This window comes from Neopelma chrysocephalum, unplaced genomic scaffold (assembly GCF_003984885.1).
Source record: "Neopelma chrysocephalum unplaced genomic scaffold, ASM398488v2 Primary Assembly neopelma1_80, whole genome shotgun sequence".
Taxonomy (NCBI): Eukaryota; Metazoa; Chordata; class Aves; order Passeriformes; family Pipridae; genus Neopelma; species Neopelma chrysocephalum.
In genome coordinates this window covers 799,621-819,925 of record NW_020897741.1, presented here as the reverse complement: position 1 = coordinate 819,925, position 20,305 = coordinate 799,621, and the positions used below count along the sequence as shown (strand labels likewise).

The window sequence follows — 20,305 nt, the reverse complement described above, 5'->3', positions numbered from 1 at the left end:
ACTTCACCAGTTTTGTGCTAAGAAAACACCACAAGAAAGCTGCACAATACCTGTGGATTTCAGTTCAAGGCATCTGGTATAACCCAGGCTTTGGTGTTAACTGAAACCCTGGATCTGCAGGGTTAATGTGTGTTTATACAAGCACCACAAGCTGTCATTTTAGTTCTCTTCCATCCATATTTGTCATGGTCCACATGTACAATAGAGCTCTTTTCAGAGGTGACATCATGCAGTGTTTTGCAAAAAAAAAAATGGGGTGAAAGTTTTCTTTTCATCCTGCCAATGGGAAATGTGTCTTGTGTGCTTCAGCAAATTACTGCCTGGAGGCAGAACAAGCTCTTTATAATACTTTGGTGCTAAAACAGGTACCCAGTCATCTATCCAGCAGGGTCTCACATAGCTGTATTCTCTGGAGAGAGCTGGATGCCTTTGAACTTGCTTTCCCGGCAGTGCTGCTGCATGGAGTTATGCTCTGAGATGCCATTCGTCTCTCAGGAGCTCTGCTACAGCTGCAGCACACATTTTATGGGCTCTGCAGAAAGAAATAGTCCCTCAGAAAATACAGTAGCTACATTCAGATGTGTATTTTGCTAGCCTGTCTATTTTTCTGACATCCACTGACAAATGTGAATGCTCTGATTTTGACAGGGCATGCTTGGTGCATCTTTCTCCTTATGAGGAGCTTGACTGCAATAAGTCACATTTTCTAACTGAGCTTGGGTAAGCTGGAGAGGGGAGGATGACCAGCACAAGGAGTTTAATGCCTTCCATGAGGTTAAGTGCAGGGGTGCTGAGGGTGGAATACACCTATCTAATGTCACATCTCCGTGGGACAAAGCAGTGCAGCTGAGCTATTCATCCTAGTGACACACTGAGAAAATGAGGTTGGACCCAGACACTTCCAAGCCCTGAGTCACACCAACTCTTGTCTACTTGTCTACTTCAGAAAAAGGTGAATTGCCTGCAAAGCAGTTGTTCAGGCATCTTCCTTGGGCACAGCAGCTGGGCTGGGGTGCTCTTGATCCAGCCTGGCCTTACACTGCATATGGTGGATACGGCCAGAGGGAATGGGATGGCACTTGCCAGAGCAAAGTTAACCTGTGTGAGTACATTGAGGGGTTCACATCACCATGGAGAAAACCCACTCAACCTGTTCTTTCTGAGGAATTTTTGTAAATAAATACCTAACTTGGAGGAAAAAGAGACTGAATGAAGTGAAAATGGTCTTTGAATTATCCAAGGACAGCGTTGTTTTAGCAGTCACGATCTAAGTACGTGACCAGGACGGAGTTTGTGGACAGAGATCTTAACTGTCCCCACAAGATTTGTCTCACTCAAAAATCGCAGCATTTAACATTCCTGTCAGCAAAGCAGCCCTGGTCTCTCATTACTGGGTCACTATGTGGGAAGGAAAATGCTTTCATCTTGTTGCGACTCAACTTGATTTTCCAAGTTTCCAGTCGATTACTGAAGTGATTGATTGTGCAGGTTTAGTGATTTCTACCAGCCATCCCTTACACAGTACCATGTAACTGAAAATTGACTTACCACTGAGGATAGTTACTGGATAACTTGAATTTCTCTTTGTCCCACTGTGTCCCACAGCAGAATGTATTCCTCAGAGATGGAGAACTGACTGTCAGTTTGTTTACTTTTAAACTGCCCTTTCTTAAAGCAGCCTAGGTTGAGGAGAACAGGTTGTTTAGTTCTCGTTCTTAATATGGCCTTCTTAAGAGCTCTGTAAGCTCGTCAGTATTTTCTGATATTTACTCATAAATGTGTTGATATTCTCAGACACTCTCCAACACTTCACACAAAATGAATTCATAGAGTCGTACAATGGTTTGGGTTGGAAGGGACCTTAAAGATCATATCATTGCAGTCAAAGTTCTTGAAGGATTCCCAGTGCAAGATGTTTTTCCAAGTCCTTCAATCCATGACCCCTTTCTGTGCTTACTGCCATTGCTTTTTCAACATGGTTTTAAAACCAATATGTGTCAGGACCATTCGCAGAGCTCTATCAGCTGTCTCTGGATATCTATTGATATCAAATGAAGATGTGTCAGCTCTCCTGTTCAGAACTCTCTGGAGTTTTACAAGACAATCTAATTAAATATCACAAGACTTCTATGAAATGAATTCATGTTAAAGCTTTGTTTTCATGTGGTTAAAGTAAAATATAGGTGAGTAAGTGACCTGCCCAAGGCAGAGACCAGATCTGTGCCTAGTGGTCCCCTCCTTCATGGATTAGAAAGCAGGGTTGCCCACATGCCCTTTTACCTTGAACTCCAGCCAAGTGACTTATGTTCAGCTCAGAAACGATCAATTTTATTGCTTTCCCATGTAAATAAAAGCTGCATATTGCCACTGAGTGACAAGCAATTTCCTCCTACTCCCCCTCTTATAATAAAGGAGAAAAGTTGCAGATGACATTGATACAGAATGACAGAGAAAACAGCAATTCCTGCATTTCCCAGGGGGAAAAAAAGGACTAGGGAAAACCGTGCCTCCCTATTAAAACTGCAGCTGCAATTTGTCAGTGCAAAGCTACACTTACAGAATCTTTCTTGGAAAGATACATTTATTTTTATTGCCTCATGACACCTATAGAAGGAAGGGAGAGGAATAAATGTGGTGGCAAAGTGCACCTCTTAGTGGGAACTGTTGCAGTTGCCACCCCAGGCCTGCCTTGGAGCTCTGGACAGATTTCTCATGCTCTCTGCCCACAGCTCTGGTCCCTCCCTCCTACTCACTGTGATGCTCAGACCCAAAACCCTGCAGATGTCAAACTTGATTCTCTGTCATCTTCTCCTCTGGATGTAATGATGTGTCAAAGCAGAACAAGTCTACACGGGGATAAATATGTGGATTTAAATGTTGAGCCTGTGGGTCTCACTGGAGTTACTCTTTAGGCCAGCAAAGAAAAGCCTCAACCACTGAAACTGGACTCTGGGCCACACCTGAGCCATCTCCAGGTCAGGATTAGTTTGGCTTGAAATGAATCTTTTCATTACTATAATGAACCTACCACTCCTGTGGGTTGTGAATACAATGTCCTTCCAGGTTTACCACAACAAAACGATGCTATCCTTTTCTGTCTGTTTTTTGCCTATGTTGTGCCTGGTACTTAATGCAAAAAAAGTGCTGTTTAGTTGCTTTGGAAGTTTTAAATGTTATTCATCTCACCTGTTCCAGAATCTGGAGGGAAATGGGGCTTTGCTCGTGGTGCCAACACTGCTCTATTTCAGATATGTACTTTAGGAGGAACCATCCTTCTTTCATCCCTTTCACTATATGTCTTTGATTAGTTCAGACAGCATTACCTACAGATAACTCCTGCTCCCTGTGTCTCAAAGGTCTGTTTAATGCTCTTGTATGATTTGTTTTATATTCCACTGAGAGGAACCACTCTGGGCAATAAAGAAAAGATGGCAAAAAAGTGAAATACAATGAAAAAAGAAGGGAAGATATCAAAGACATTACAACAAAGAAGGGCATTCTTCTATCCCAGACTGCACTCACTAAATAAAAAAAAAAAAGAAGAATGCTATATTTCCTCTTCCCATTATGTCTCTCGACTATAAGGCAGCACAGCCTTTACCAGAGTTGCCACTGAGGTCTACCTGAAGAATCCCTCTCCACCAAAACCTCGACCTTAGGAAGTTGCATTATTCCAGAGAAAGTCCATGGCACCATCTAGAGGGAAGAAGGAATACTGAAGCTTCTGGATTGTGGTGCTTCCTCTCCTCCTATGAGGAGTACTGTCACCTGAAGGATCAGATGGACATGGAGATAAGCTGGAGGGAAATCAGAGGAGAGGCTTTTTTAGGTGTAAGAGGGGGAGAGGAAACTGTGAGAAGAATAAAATAGATTCAATTACTTTCTCTGTGGCTGCCTGCGATCAATAGTGCAGTGGCTCAAGGATTAGATTTAAAACAGTCTGTCTGGAGATGATGGAAATGTCACAGGCAAGAAAGTATCCATGAAAGTCATCCTCTAAAGATGTGTCAACTTCTTGAAAAAGTCTGGACAACCACTCTGTTTTTTCCAGCTCTGTCACCTACAAAAACTTACTGAAAGAAGGATGGTTTCCTCCAGCAGTCCTTCCCACCTCCCCTTTGGTGACACCCATATCCTATTTTGGTCCTTTCCCTGCCTTATAAGTTCTCCAGGGTAAAAAACATATTTTAACCTTTCTAAGAATCTCTGTTACAATCAAATATCCTGGAGAAAACCCAAAATTAGATGTTGGGAATTCTACAGTAGAAAATCAGTAACGTTATCAAGTTCAGATGGTATCTTCTGTTTGTGTCTAGTTTCCAAATGAGTGATGTCATCTGCATTTGGCTGCTTCCCAGAGCTTGTACATCTCAGGATAAAGGTCATTACTGAGTTATCCTACATGGTGGGACATTGGTCATCCTCTTACCTCTACGTTATTGGGGCAATGCACTTAAAGCTGCTGTGGGGTGCTATGCATCCCTGTGTAGGTTCTGTCTGCAGCCCTTCCCCCATGGCAACACCTCTGCTCTACCATGCCCTTTTGGGAAGGACCCAGTGTAGGCATCAGTTACCCAGGAGAAGCACAGATCAGGGAGGGTGGAGATGTGCATGAGTAAGCTCAGGACATTTCAGTCTCATCCACAACCAAAGTGAACCTCACCTGACAAGATTCCCCTTTGTCAGGAGCTTCTCTGCAGTATTGGTGAAGCTGGAATCTCCCATTTCTGTGATGCCCATGAGATATTACAAAGGGTTGGTGCAGAGGGCAGAGCACTATGCTCCTGCCTGGATCCATCTCTATGCATCAGCCCATCTTCAGGCAGTGGAGCTGAAAAAGCCAACAGGCCCTGCCTGTGAATAGACCTGGGTCCCTACTGCTGGCCAGGCTCATGGCATGGAGAAACCAACCTCATCACGGTAGGGTGAGGAGGCTGGGAATGCTCAGAGAGGGTGGTGGCAGTCCCAGGGGTCTTCCCTGCATCACAGAAGTCCAAGTCACATCTTCATGGTGGCACCCCAGCTCTCAGCCTTGATGTGGCTTTTTGCTGCTGATGGCCTTCAAAAGCTCTGACTGAGTGAAGCAATACTACAGACACACAAAAAACCCTTGAGACATAGAATCACAAAGGTTGGAAAAGTCCTCCAAGATCAAGTCCAACCTTTGACCAAAAACCACTGTGCCCAGTAAACCATATCACAAAGTGCCACATCTACTGGTTTCTTGGACACTTCCAGGGAAGGTGACTCCATGGCTTCCCTGGTGAGCCTGTTCCAGTGCCTTACCACTCTTTCAATGAAGAAATTATTCCTAATATCCAACCTGAACCTCCCCTGGCACAACTTGGGCCACTACCCCTTGTCCTATCAGACATCTTCCAAGGTGTTAAAGGGAGTAGGGAAATTGGTGGGATCTGGAGGATTCTCCCTCACTGTAAATTTATCTTTGGTTACATCTCTGTGCTGGTGACAAACGAGACTGATGTGGTGAGGCTGCATCACCACACGGTGGCACACGCTCCCTTTGGCAGATGTTACTGACTGTGTGTTGCAGCACAGGCGCTGGATCTGCCGGTCCAGCAGCCCCGAGCGTTTGTTTGTCTCTTGAAGAGCAAGGATGAACTTTGCAAAGACATAGGGAGCTGCAATTCCAAACAGAAAAGTTTACACAGGACTTCAGAAGTTCACAGAGACTCCACTTCTGGCTGGAAGAAAATACTGAAGAGCACAGAAGTATTGCTGAGCTGAAATGTTCTGGTGTACATGTACAGTCAGATCTTTCCAGTACCTGCTCATCAATTATATGTTCAACACTAGGAGAATTATGAATAGGGTCATTGCCATCCTACATTCCTTTGTTTTGGTTTCACTGCCCCATAATCTTGGCTGATGCAGGTGAAAGTCTCTTGAATGTGTATTATATAGTGCTTTGCACAAAGTGTTTTTGGCTGGTTTGGTCCCACTGCAATGTGAGTGTCAAATGAAAAGACAGAGTGGATGGAGCACAAACTGCTAAGGATGTGGTAAAAGTTTTAATGCTAGAACTAGTGCTGATCTTTGACATCTGTCTACTGTGTGGGAAGATGATTTAGGGATAATCATGTCTACCATTTTATTTTGAGATGCTGCAAAAAACCTTCACTCCATGTGCTCAGGATGAAACCTGGCATTTTTTAAATGGGAAAGTGCAGTTTCATCAATATAAAAATTTTCCATAGGAACATGTCGATTCAATTACGTTATACTCAGAAAAGGCATACCAAAGCCAATGTTCTCAATTCCAGCTATTACTGGCAATGTGCTTGGAATGGAACCCTGTGATTTTTTCTATTCCCAAATGATTGGTTTCTAAATCACTTTCATTTAATGGTTAAGTTATACATTTTGACAATAGCCTTTATTTGCCTTTCTAGGTAGGCTGGAATGAAAAAAAAAGTGATTTTCAAGGGTTTGATTCCCAAGTAAAAAAGAAGGGAAAGGATTTTTTTTTTCTTTTGCAAGAGAGATCTGTGATATTAAAGGCAGCTTTCATTCTGAAACTGAAATTGTAATGAAAAGTGTTTGATGAAGATTGGGTGTGTATTACAGGGCCTGAGGGAGTAAATCACTCTGCTGTGCTGAACTTAAAAACAGCAGAATGAAATACAGCAGGTTTCAAGATTGTGACCATTCACTGCTGCTTACTGCAAGCACAGGCAGCCTCAGCAGATCTGGAAAGTTGGAAGGGCCTCGTTTTGCCAACTATGTAACCACAGTGGATGTTTAACCAGAGTTGTTCTTAGCTTTGTTAGGAAGCATCTGCTTCTTTTCTACTTTAATTTTGCATTAGCTATGATCTTGAATCCAAGTACAGCCAGCCATCATCACCTTCCTCCTCGCACTCTTTCAAAGCCCCATCAGACAGAAAAAAACTATAAAAATCCATGTATTTGCTGACTCTCCAGAGATGATGATTAGGAAGAAATTGCCTCCTGGTAAATACACTGAAAGAAGTAATTAAAAAGCAGTTCAGCACCATTGCAGACCTTCTTCTGAGTACAATTCCTCCTGCATGAAAAGGCTATGATGAATGGATTGCAGAAATGTCATCATATTATACTACTGTGTAATAGTAACAGGATCTGTGGAGAGGTTTAAATAATGCTGATATGGCCTTGGAACAAATACAAAATAGGTAACACATAGAAGTCCATTTCATCTCTATTTTTCATGGTTCTATGGATTTTTTACAAGTTTAAAATGTAAGAATAACCATCCTGGGCCAAACCAAATACCTATGAGCCATAGTTATAACTAGTAAATTAAGTGAGGACTGTTCATTTGTACTCACATGGCTAACCCTTCTAACTCCCTGCTTTTCAAAAGCTGTGGCCAGGTCCAAATTTTCCAACATCAAGAGTGGTCCCCGACCTGTGCTAATCCGTGCATAGTGCAAGCATATCTCTGGTATAGTAAATGCTCAGGAAGATAAAATAAGAAGACAGAAAATTCTGAAGGAATTTCACCCAGGGTCTGGCAAACTGTGGTTTAGTGATTTAAGGAACAAGAGGGATTTGGTATCTGCTTCATGTTTGTAAGCTCCAAACAGACCTGCAGCCACCGATAATAGTATAATTAAATACTGAGTCTTTAACCACAAACTTTTTTGTCATAATTAAAACGTTATTTTCCTGTTTACTGAAACCCATTGTCTGGGTGTCACTTTTGCCACTCTTCCTTCTAGAACCTCTAGCCACATCTGCGTCTGGTGTGATCCATGTGTTTTCTTTGTCAGAACTGCTGTCCAGACTGTCGTCATAATCTGTCAAAATTACTAGGCTATACTTGTTCAGAAATCCCAGTTCAACTACACTATTCAATTCTATTCAATGAACTCCCTCAAACACATTTTGTCCCAAACTATTGTTGCTGTTACAACACCCGATTTCTCTTTGAGTTCCTCTTCTAAGTCCAGGTCTTTCCTTCCCGGTGACATAGTAGGCGCATGGGACAATTAAGGGAACATGTGGGACTTGTTTGCAAACAGGTTAAAGACAAATACAGAAAGAGGAATGGAATCAGTGACTGTAGAGGTCCACTGCCACCTTATACATAAATAAAGCCCGGTACAGTGTAAGGCAACACACAGACTCTTCACACTAGTATGATGATGTAAAAGATATTAAACAGGAATAATGTATTGGAGTAGTGTTTTTAAAGTCCTCCTTCTCTCTTAGATGTAGGCACCTATACAAAAGTTAGATTCATGTACTTGAATTCTACTTTTGGATACACACAGCTGGGTCATTTTCCATTTGAAGAGAGAGGAAATAGAGAAAGAAGGTTGCTTTTTTTGTAAGAACTGTGATAGTTATTGTTTTCAACAAGGATGAAGGACATCTGAGCTCCTCAGTCTGAAGTTCTTCAGCCTCAGCTACTCTTTTTTCAAGAAGAAGTGCTTGAACCAGCTAGGTATTAACTAAAAACATCTGCAGAAACTCCCTATTTCCTACTAGTTGAGACTGTGAAGACAAGCCAGCAAAATTTATGAGGACACAGGGAGAACAAGAAGTGAAAATTCATTCATGAGACATGACTGGGGAATGACAGGCTCTGCTTCCTGCTCCCAGGCTGTTTTATTAAAGAGGCCTAAATAAAATACATGATGCTCCTTGAGGTTCATGAGCCCAGTTACCAGAGGCAACAACCAGCAGATGTTGAATGATGTACAGCAGCCTCTGATTTCTGTTTTGGGGGCTCCTTGAGGGGACAGTGAGTGTAGTCATCTGCCCCATCCCAGAGTGCCTGGAGGCTTTGGTTCAGCTGCTGCTGAACAGGGAGGATCAAGCAGCCTTTGAGCTGCTGTTTTCTCTAGGATGTACTACATTTTGTGCATTCAGATCCACATATAGAACCGTTCTTCCTTCCCCTAGGAAGCACCAGGTTGGGAGCCATAAAACCGTAGTCATGCAAGAAATCCTAATTATCTTGTCCTTTCTTATAATCAGCTCCTGATTCTTACAGAACCATGAACATAAATGATTAGAGAGATATACCTCTCTCTGCACTGCAACTGAATTTTAACCTTTCTTTTAATACATTCTTATGACAAATGTGCAGTTTTTGATTTGCCCTGTTTATTTTTAGGTGAACAACAAATGCTCAAATACTCTGGTCTTCAGTGAGAAGGAACATTATGAATGTCTACAAAGTGACATTACTGACTTTAGCAGGTGGGCATGTTTTGTAGTTGGTCCAGAAATGACATTTCTTATATTCAGGAGGACTCACTTCATATCATGAATTAGTGATCCTATTGTACATTTTACAATATTTTACATAATTAAACGTGACGATGCCATTTGATATGGACAATTAAGCTCCTATTTGTGAACAAAGTGTAATTAACAGTATAGACACTGTGCCATTTTGGAGTTTGCTTTCAGTGAGTATAATTACCTCACACAGCTTAAACAGAGTTGAAAGTTTATCTTTAATTTAGTTCTATCCTTTGCAATTAAACCTTTTAAGACAGCCAGATTAGAAACAGAATGTTCAAACATGATGACAACTAGAACGCATATCCAAAAGCTCCCAGTTTTAGGCTATTTTAGTAACAGATATTTTAAAGAAATTATACTCCTTGCCAAAAACGCATTTTATGACTTTATAGATGAACACATTTCTTTGGAAGATCCTGAGGAAATGTACTTCCTATTCATATTCTGTGTCCCTGACTTCTTCTCTGTACACCTAAATGTTTCTTTGAAATTATGAAAATATTTGGCTCAAAGTGTGCATCAAACTTGTGACTTTAGTTTTTACAAATCAAAGATATTGTCTGCAGCTGAAATGACAACTCATGCAGGAAACCTTGGGATATTTTACAGCTATATCTAGAGACTGATTCTTTGATTCTGTGATTCTAGGGGTAAAAAGTGCCATGGACTGGGCATTGGAACCTGATTGTCAAATACTCTTAATAGGGACCCCCAATATTTTCCCATGTGATTCCTGTGCATGCTGAAGAGTTGTTATAGACTGTACACCATCCCTAATAAGCAATTTGAGTGCATTTACCCATTTTTTCTGATTAAGTCAGAATTTAATGGCATGGCTGCGGTCATACAGGGCCAGTTAAGGCAATGTTACTAATTAGTTGATCAGTACAGATGTCAGCTGCCTCTCACAACAGTGAGCTTAATTACATAGTCAGCTGATGCCATAGGGTTTGATAGGTTGAAATGAAAGGCTAGAAAATGTAGAGCCATTGAATCATCTCTGCCACAATTTTTAGTTTCAGTATTACTGAGTTAGGGCTTAGCTGGGAATAGCATTAAAAATAACTAACTGTTGTGGTTCTTCTTATCTTACACAATATTATTGAAAAATACAGACCAGAATTTTTTAAATGCTATCAGTTTTAAACAGAAGCTCAGACAATTAGAGTATTGCTTCTTCACCCAGTGCTCCAAACAATGCTAATCTAATGAAGATGTTTTCAATATAAACATCTTCATTTGAGTTGATCTTCTAGGCTTCTTTTATAGAAAACAGAGAAAAGCAAGTACTTTTAATCTCCTTCCTTCTAGCTTAAATGTCCAAAAAAGCTCTGATGACTCACAGGACAGTAAGTGCATATTTATGAGAAAAAACAGAAATATTAACTGAGAAAAAAATTAGGCTGGAGCTGATTCCTGCATGTCATTTAGAGCACCCCTCTGCTCAAAGCAAGAGGGACTGCAATGTTAGATCTGGTTGCCAAGGGCTCTCTACTTACTGTTTTTTTACTGGCCTAGAAAAGGGAGTGATTGGCTCAGATGTGGGTACTCATGTTGCATGTCCTCATGCAGGCAGAGCAACTCTTTCTCCTTTAGCCTGGTTTTTGTGTGTGTTTGATGAGTGCTCAGATGGCATAGTCTTCTAGCAGCTGTCAGGAACATCTGGAGCACAATTAAAAGTAGGAGAAAAACTGTGATGCTTAATAAAGAAAAGCTATATATCAGCCCACCACAAACATGCACAAAGTTGAACTAGTTCCATAATAATTTACTGAGGAAATACCTTTCTCTAGAGAAGTCACATTCAGACCTTTGTCAAATGCACTTGGCATGTCAAGTGAAACAATTTATGGGCTTTATGATTTTGTTTGAAATTTAAACTAGATTCAAACAGTTTGAAGTGCCTAAATTTAGCTGCTTATGTAGAGGTATATATAGGCTCTTCAGGCTTCTTAGCTGTGCTGTAGTCAGCAGAGTTTAGAGAGATTTGTGTACCCAGTGGCTGGGGCTGTGGTATAGATGTCTAAACACGTCTTGTGTCACTTAGGATGCCCTAAGAAATCCTGTCTGTCCCCATCTATTGTTCCAGAAGAAGAAGTCTTTCCTGTAGGTTTTGTCTTGTGCCACATATGCCAGCTATGCACTCATTGGCGTCCTTCATGTCCTTCCATGATGCTGGTTGTCTCGGAAGGCCACCTAAGGTGTCTTGATATTGAATTATGAACATTTACACATACCTGGCTTTTTTTCAGGTGGCATGACTCATAAGTACCATTACTTTTCTCTGAAAACTGAAAATTGCTCCGGAAAAATGCTCCCTCTGGATTATCCACATTCCTGGTACAAGCTGCAGGAAAGTGCATATAGTGTAGAAGTTTCCCTCCTGAGACCAACACAGCCAAGCACGGTGTCATAATAACACAACTGAAGTCCTTAGGCACCTTCCACTATTCCCTGGGAACTAAAAAAAAAGTGAAAGGCTTAGTGAAAGCGTCTATGTGATGAAAGACAGGAGATCTCAGTGCCACTGACAATTTTGCCACAGACTCACTGGTTAATTTTGGTCCAGTCACTCTATTGCTTTTTATCTTCATTTGCCTGTAAATTAAATTGAGCTGATACAATTTCTAAAGTCTTTGAGGTTCTTGAATGGCAGTGACATGTAAGAGATGAGTTAAATTGTTTAATGCTTAAAATAATGAATAAAGATTTTAATTCAAACTGCTGCTGGATCTTTTGAGCCCCTGAGAAAGAAATGCCGGGGAAGTGAAATTATGCTACAAAAGCTTCAGGAAAAATAATTAGAGAATCATCAAACAAGTAAGAGAGTAGAGGCACTTATATTACTCCAAGTAAGTAATTCACACAAGTGAAAAAATTAAGCTCATTATTTAGCTCAATATTTTGCTTGACTGATAAAGAAATAATGTATCATTTTATTTATTAAAATATTGATAGGAATTTTTTGTAGAAATGACAATTCAGTCATTTCTTGTGACAACATTTATAAATGTGCGGAACAGTGCTGGAATATTCACAATTTTGGATCAACAAGACCAAATTTACAGTGTGGAGCTTTGGTAACTTAGTATGAGTCCTTCCTGACTATGGGACTCTCAGATAGAATGGGTTAGTATTTAATTAAATGCATTAAATAATGATCATAAATCTGAGATTCCATATTATAAAATGCAATGAATAAAAGAAATAAGATGCACTAGCAAAATGTTTCCTAATGTTTTGCATTAGAACCTCCAGCACACTCAAATATGCAAAGTACCAAGTCAGTTTTGAACATGTAATTCTTCTTCATGAAATTCAGAACTAATGTTACTGATATAAATGGAATGAGATGTTACTCCGTTCTGACCAGATGATATATGGGACAAGGTCTTAATACACAAAACATTTTTTTCCTACTTTCTTCCGTCCCATAATTTATTCTGTCAACTCTTTGAATGGCCATGCCCAGAAGATGGTGATAAGTGGAACAAAATCTAGTTAGAGGCCAAGAACTAGATTTTGCCCTATTTTCAGCACACACATAATTTGAAACATATAAAGAATCCTACTGAAATCAGTCAATATTCCTCAGTATTTAAAATTATGTATGTTTAAGTGTTTTGGATGAAAGAGCAATTGCAGATTAATTAAAGCTCAGAAGCACAATGGAAGTCACTTGGACAGGATATGGAAAAAATGCCTAATTAATTTATTGTGGAACAGAATATACTGAAATATCGGAATAAGGAAAGCAAATTTCATGATTGCCACAGAATTTGAGTCTGTTTATGAAATTCTAAAATAGAGTGTATTTGAAATGCAGTAATTTTCTTTTTTTAACTGAATAACAGGAAGTGAATTTTGCTGAAAACAAGTCAGCTATTGACATGCTTCTTCAGCAATCTATCATAGCTCTTCAACTTTATTTTCTTTTACAGCATGACATATAAAAAGAGAACAGATATATTTATTCACTTCCGTTACTTCCCAGAGACTCTAAGGTAAGTGTGTGATTTTGAGCAGGGGACAAAACTACGAGCATGTGGGACTGGTGTAGATGACAACTGGGCTCAAGAGCACATGGGGCTAGACAACCATGTTTAAGGAACAGAGCTCAGACCTGTGCAGATGACAAAAATTGCTTAGACACTTCCAATGCCAGCAGACACACGGGTATAGACACCTCCATGGAAGGGTCATTCTTGATGTCATAGAGTCACAGAATGGTTTGGCTTGTAAGAGAACTGAAATATCATCTACTTCCAACTCCCCTGCCATGGGTAGGAATGCCATCCACTAGACCAGGTTACTCAGAGCCCCATCCAGCCTGGTCTCGAACACCTCCAGGGATGGTGAGTCCACAGTCAGTTTGGGCAACTCAATCCAGTGCTTCACCACCCTTGTAGTAAAAGAATTTCCACCACCCTTAGAGTAAAGAATGCTCACTCCAGCTATCCTATGATTTTTCCTTCATCTACAAGTTCTCCCAAACCAGCACCTGCCTTTCCAGTGAAAGTAGGAGCACTTGGACTTAGTTGTATTATTTCCACAAATTCTCAAGGAGATCCCCTTCATCCCTGTATTCAAGTCCTCATGTCAGTTTTTACGATTTTAAGTATTTCAGGCAAGGATATTTCTAAAGCAAAGGCTGGTTTTAGAGCTCCTGTGATATACAGGACCAGACAGTTGCTGCAAGTCTCTAGAAATATCAAACTACATGGAGTTATGCAGTTTTTCCAGCTGCTCATCCTTTCTGGGGACTAGAAACTTTGAAGTCACATGGCAATGTTTCTGTGGAACCTTTCTGGGTTAATGTTTCACCTACCTGTTACCATGCTTATCTGGTCCTCCTTCTTATAATACCTGCTTTCAGTTGTTCAACTGAAGCAAAATAAAATTTTCTCTGTCAATTTCTCCTTTAGAATTGTGACATTGCATTCTGTAAGTAGAACTAGGCCATGGAGCTTGTCAATATTTTAAGCATGTTAAGACATGAAGGGATTAAAGTATTAAACAAATGCCTTACAAACAAGAACACAATGAATTATAATAAACTTACACTAAAATATAATTTACTTAAAAATACATTTCTTAACCTATAAATGCACGTACCTTTCAAAAAATAATATTTTTTTTTCCTCCTATAAGGTAGCTTGATGAATTGAAACAGTAAACCTTTACTTGAAAGTAAAGGATTGTTCAACTTGTAGAAGAGGAGGCTCCAGGGAGACCTTAGAGTCCCTTAAAATACCTAGAAGGGCTACAAGAGATCTGGAGACAGACTGTTGTCAAGGGCACAGAGTGATAGGACAAGGGGGAATGGCTTCAAACTGACAGAGAGCAGATTTAGATTAGGTACTAGGAAGAAATCTTTTTCTCTGACAGTGGTGAGGCTCTGGCACAGGTTGCCCAGGGAAGTTGTGGATGCTCCATTTCTGGAAGTGTTCAAGGCCAGGTCGGATGGGGCTCTGAGCAACCTGGTGTAGTGGAAGGTGTCCCTGCCCATGGCAGGGGGATTTGGAACCAAATGATTTTTAAAGGTTCCTTCCAACCCATCCTTTCTATGATTCTATGACTCATTTCCTTCATCTGCACATGTACCAGCTGTTATTGCACCTAGGTTGATATGTTTAGTCTGTTACTAAATGGGAATTAACCCATGATTGATCCTTCCTCTTTTCATGTTAAATAAAATATTACCCTTCATTAAGGGTCAGGATCTTACCAGATAAGTTTAGCTGTCTAAAAGCAGTCATCTGGTCTATACAATGCATATAAGCTTTCAGATGTGAGCTGGACAGCCAGAACCTTTGTCCAAACATATCTCATATGTTATCTCCCTTTCCTTATCATTTAGCCACAATTTACGCTTTTTGCTCTGTAGAAGTTCAATCTTGACCTGTGTGTATTTGTATTGCTACTGTTCAAAGCCATATGCTACAACAATTCCCAACCTGATTGGATTCATTAATGATTAAAAGCATCTTACTCCTGCATGGTAATCCGAAAGCCTTGGGATTTATTTGAGCTGAGGCACTGAACATAGGACAGGTTGGCAAACTCCAGAGTAATTTCCATAGCCATACAAGGGAAACCTCTCTTAGACAATGCGTTTTTATTATTTTCAGACACTGAGATAGAAAGAGGTTTCTTCCGTAGGCAGTGTTGACTTTGAGGAATTTGAGCCAAATTCAAGAGGAGATTTTAAGAATTAAATGTGCAATGCTCAGAGGCAACAGGATTGATTTAAGATTCAGGCAGGAGGCAAAAGACTTTAAATGAAAAGGTCATGGATTCTGTTTTTATGAATAGCAAGGCATCAAGCCAAGCAAGATAGAAGCATTTCTCTGCATTTCTTAAGATGACTTTGCAGAATTGCTAATCCAGTAAATACATATTCCAATACACTGACCTTCCAGGTCCTTATCCACTGATCTAGGAAGCCAAATGTCTTTCCTTGTATTTCTGCAGTAGAATGAACATATGCCAAGTTCAGACCAGAAGTATGAAATGTGTGCTTCTAAGGCTTACATTAGGATATTAGGATAGTAAGTAGAGACATTGCTGACCAGACAGCTCCCAAATAAGGCAGTTATTTTGATCTCATTTCTTTCAATTACATCTAATAATAACAATTCAGTGCAATTTTATGTCCACGGCAGGCTCCAACATGATGTAAGGTGATAACAGTGTTTATATTCATATAAGGTAGATTTTGGATTCTGATTTAGAAGTGAGTTAAATATTGTTGAGCAGGGCTGAATTGAAAACACAAAGATAGTCATCCACTGTTGATCTCAAGGTCCTATGCAGTAAATGTTGTGATAGCAAAGTTTCCTTCACCCATGGCCCTTAAGCCTGCACTGAAGCACTTTTGTTGCAGAAGCAGCTCCTTAAACCTGTCAGCTGACAAAGTTAGCAAGGAAATTGTTTTCTTCTAAATAACTAATCTTTTGTGATGCCACAGAAAGGGATCGTATTGTTCAGTTGTTATCTCAAATAACACCTACCCAAGATTAATCTATATGTGCTGAGGTTTCACTAAGGGCTTAACTAGAGAAGGGGAATGTGCAGAATTTGCAGAGAAAGCACATACTTTGATGCTTGTGTGTGTGTACATTTTTATAAACACAGGAAGATGCCTTTGAAGCATCCAGAGGGGAACTTCATCTTCCTCATTTTGGGGGTTTAACTTAGTCAGACAGATGACTGCTATGGAGTTTATATTGTCTCATTTGCTGTGTCATTTCTCAATGAGTTGTGACTCTTTGAAACTCAGGGAGTTTCATGCTCTCTCTACTGCACTAAGCCATGCATGGCCTGTTTCTGCTCACGGTTTCTGGTACCTTTTAAATGCTGAGTATAAGGACAAAATGCATACTTAGAATCATAGAATCATTTAGGTTAGAAAAGATATCTTAAGATCATCGACTCCAACTATTTATCCAGCACTGCCAGGTCCACCACTAAACCATGTCCCTAAGCACCACATTTACATGTTTTTGAACACTTCAGAGACAGTGATTCCTTTGCTTCCCCGGACAACCTATTCCGATGCCTGACCACGCTTTCAGTGAAGAGACTTCTTGACAGATTCCACTGCATCAAATAACTTGGCACATGTGTAATAGATTTGGAAAGTGGAAGTGAAAATTAGTATACCTTGGGTGTTCTTGCCCATATTTAAACATACTTGTTTGATTTATTTATCAAATCAGACTACTGTAGAAATTTCAATTTGAACAATGATAATATTAACACAGATACTATTTTAAATCTTGGTCCCATAATACCTAATTTTCTCGAAACTCACACTTTGTGGAGAAGATCTATTAGTGTGTTAAGAAATGCATTCAGTGAGGGGAGATGAAAGGTTTTCATTGCTCCTACAGGTGTTATTTTTGATTTAACTTGTCTTGCACCTTTTCTCAAAAATCTCACCTGTTTTTGCTGATCTGTTCTAGCAAAGCTGTCAGCAAATGCCAATCAACTACTAAATGGAAATAGTGCACACTATGAAAAAACCTACAGTAAAGTAGGATGTAGAAGCCTGGGCACTGCAATGTCTAAAAAACCAATGACCCTTGTGCAAATGGGCAAGTTAGAACAGGACCTGGCTGGAGAAGGAGGTTGTGCAGAGGTAGGGTAGCACTTCTTGGGGGTCAGCTTCCCTGTTTTGGTCCATGGAGACCTCCCAGCACAGAATAGCACAAGTGCAGGAATGGGATCAAGGAGCAGGCAGGATGAATAGAGGGGCATCAAGACCAACAAAGATGCTGAAAGGCCTTTGGCCCATTTCCAGAAAGGTCTAGAAGAACAGACTGTGCATGATAACTCATTTGCATAAGAAGTAAGAAAACCAACCCCAGGGCAGGGAAAACTTATCTATAAAAAGGATGACCCACAGAGTTCAGGTGCTGCCCCAAGGGCCCTGGACATCCCATGGGCTGGATCGACCCTGGACCCATGAACGGTGTTCTCCTTTCCTCTCCTATTTGATCTGTCTCTCTCTCTGTCTCTCTCTCTGTCTCTCTCTCTCTCTCTCTCTTCCTTCCATCTTTTCTCTTATTCTTTTATTTATCTTACTATTAGAAGGGACAAAACATATACCAATTTCCATGCTGAGTGTGTAATTTGCTAATAAAATTTGTAAGGTCTTTCGGACCCTTCTGGCTTTTGCTGTTCTTTTTTGACCGCAGTCATCTACAAATCTTGGGTGCCCCCTTCTACTTAGGAGTGAGACACGACAGTGGGGGATTCCAACCCCAGTCACTCAGGACATGCTTCATTTTGGTTATAGTTTTGCTTCAGGGAAATTGGGCTCATAATCTGACTCCTGAAATGTGTTTTGATTGTACATCACACGGTGAATGTCCAGGTCAAACACACAGAACAGTCTTGGAAGCAACACCACAGCCACATTTTCCAAGCAATTGTTCTTGAGTGGAATTGATCCTTTTGAAATGAAAATAAATGAATTAACTGAATGGTTTAAAAGTTTAAAATATGTATTCTGACAAAAACATAGGTTTGATTTTTCATTTGGTGTAATGATAATTTACTTTTTTTCTGTGAAAAGCTGAATCAAATTTGTGATTTGGGTTTGTTAGCAATAAAAAAAACCCCAATAAAAATATAAGGAGTGAATGGAAGCTTTTATGTGAAGAAATAAATAAGTTGCAAAAAAGTTAAATTATGTGAGGTCTGATGAGAACATTTTCTGGCAAAAGTTTTGTTTGCACTTAACATGACTTTGGATTTTATGGGTTTGGAGACACCTGAAAGAAATTTCAAATAAATATAAAATAGATCTGCTTCATATTAGAAAACAATTTAAGTGCTTGACTTTCTCAAAGATCATCCTTTCACCCCAAGGGATTCAGAGAAACCATATCTTTCTGAACCACCTTCAGGATCACTCAAGATGGTGGCCAGGTAAATATGGATCTTGCTCCCAAAGGAGATCCAGATATTTCTTTCCAAAGCACTTCCAAAGTTCTACGGACATCGTCATAGTACCTTTGGTCAGATAACGAAGCAGGAGATGGGGAACAGACTGCAGCTGGAGGCTGCTGGTCTGGGAGAAGGTTACACTTGTACCTGCAATCAAGAATGAAACCTGTAATATCTAATGGGTCTTTGCACTTCAATGAGTTAGTGCAATACTTCCACTCAAATGCATTTTCCTCTTGACTACTACTTACCTTATAAGACTGTTACTTACCTTATTTATTAACTCCATCAGGCAAAAGCTAAAAGTGTCCCACAGGAAATCTTTCAGAACCTACAGTTTCAGTTATGGGAGAATTTATAACTCAGCAACACTTCAAAAATTTATAACAACACTTTAAAAATCCACTAAGAGAACCACACAGGCATCAGTTAATACACATTTTTAATGTCCTTAATGAAACTGTACTCAGCAATCTCAAGAAGGGATTTAATAAAAAACATACAGTTTATATGCATAATATCTTAGAATTAACATAGCACAAGCAGATAGATGAAATCAATGTAAAAAATATATGTGACATATCTCATATTAAACACCATTTCTGGCAGAAGGCTGTGTCGAAAGCATCTTATAATAATCTTTCTATGCTGTGATATTTCTTAGCAATCCTTTGTTCCAAAATCCTACAGCAATACTGAAAATGAGAACTCTCTGCTAACATGAAATTGATGTGTTGCTTAATGGCTCATATGAACATCTCCATCAGGAATAGTGGACCTTTAGTACTTCCCATAATTGTTATATATAGATGTTTTCTACACTAAGTATTGCGTGTGCCCCCATTAGCCCAGAAATATTCTCAGCTTCCAAAACTAGGACTGCAGATCTTAAATGCAAACTCTATGTAAAACCTACCAGCTCAAATCCAGTTGAATAACAAAGATCAAAAGTCATTTTCATTGAGGCAAGCTTTGAATTGCTGTTCTACTGAGGAGAAAATACTTGTGTAATTTTTATTTATTTCAGGCTGAATCCTTTGATCCAACATCTCCTTCGAATCTGCTCCAATGCCTGCTATAACATGAAAGTTGAGAGCACTCTTTTTCTGGAAGTGACGTGGTTTCTGTGCCCTTTGAAGCTGCCCATCGAAATTCTGATGTCAACACGGAACTGCAGAGAGGAGAATCATATTAGACTTTTCTTGGGGCACAGAGTGAAATGATATAAATATGAGTTATCTGTTAATATTGTTGTTATTGCTGCCTGGCCTGATGACTGTGACTCCTATCTCCAATGCTGGCCATTATATTCCATCAACAGAGTTATGTTTTACCCCTTTGGACAATAGAAGTTGTTGCTAATAATGTCTTTGAGTCAGTTGATTCATTTTTATTGCCACTTTTGTTTTCTTTGTGGTGATATTTCTGAAGTATTTCATTGACTCTGGAAAAACTATTTGAAATAAATGCATTTAATTTTTTTGTATTGAAAATCATACTGTGACGCCAACTTCAAAATGAATTGACAAATGTTAAGAGTATCCCTCTTTAAGTTAGAATTGCTCTTCATTACTATCTGGAAAAAATTT

General features: G+C 39.7%; 2 long non-coding RNA genes across 2 annotated transcripts; one reads left to right on the top strand and one right to left on the bottom strand.

Moving 5' to 3' along the window:
* Positions 1-262: 262 nt before the first annotated feature.
* Positions 263-4,695, bottom strand: LOC113970808. Its single transcript, XR_003535340.1, has 3 exons — positions 4,664-4,695; positions 3,187-3,410; positions 263-532 (listed from the first exon to the last, which is right to left on the bottom strand). It is a non-coding gene; the product is annotated as an uncharacterized LOC113970808 (long non-coding RNA).
* Positions 4,696-13,197: 8,502 nt separating this feature from the next.
* LOC113970802 lies at positions 13,198-19,962 on the top strand. The gene is made up of 3 exons (XR_003535338.1): positions 13,198-13,264; positions 17,228-17,403; positions 19,744-19,962. It is a non-coding gene; the product is annotated as an uncharacterized LOC113970802 (long non-coding RNA).
* Positions 19,963-20,305: the final 343 nt, after the last annotated feature.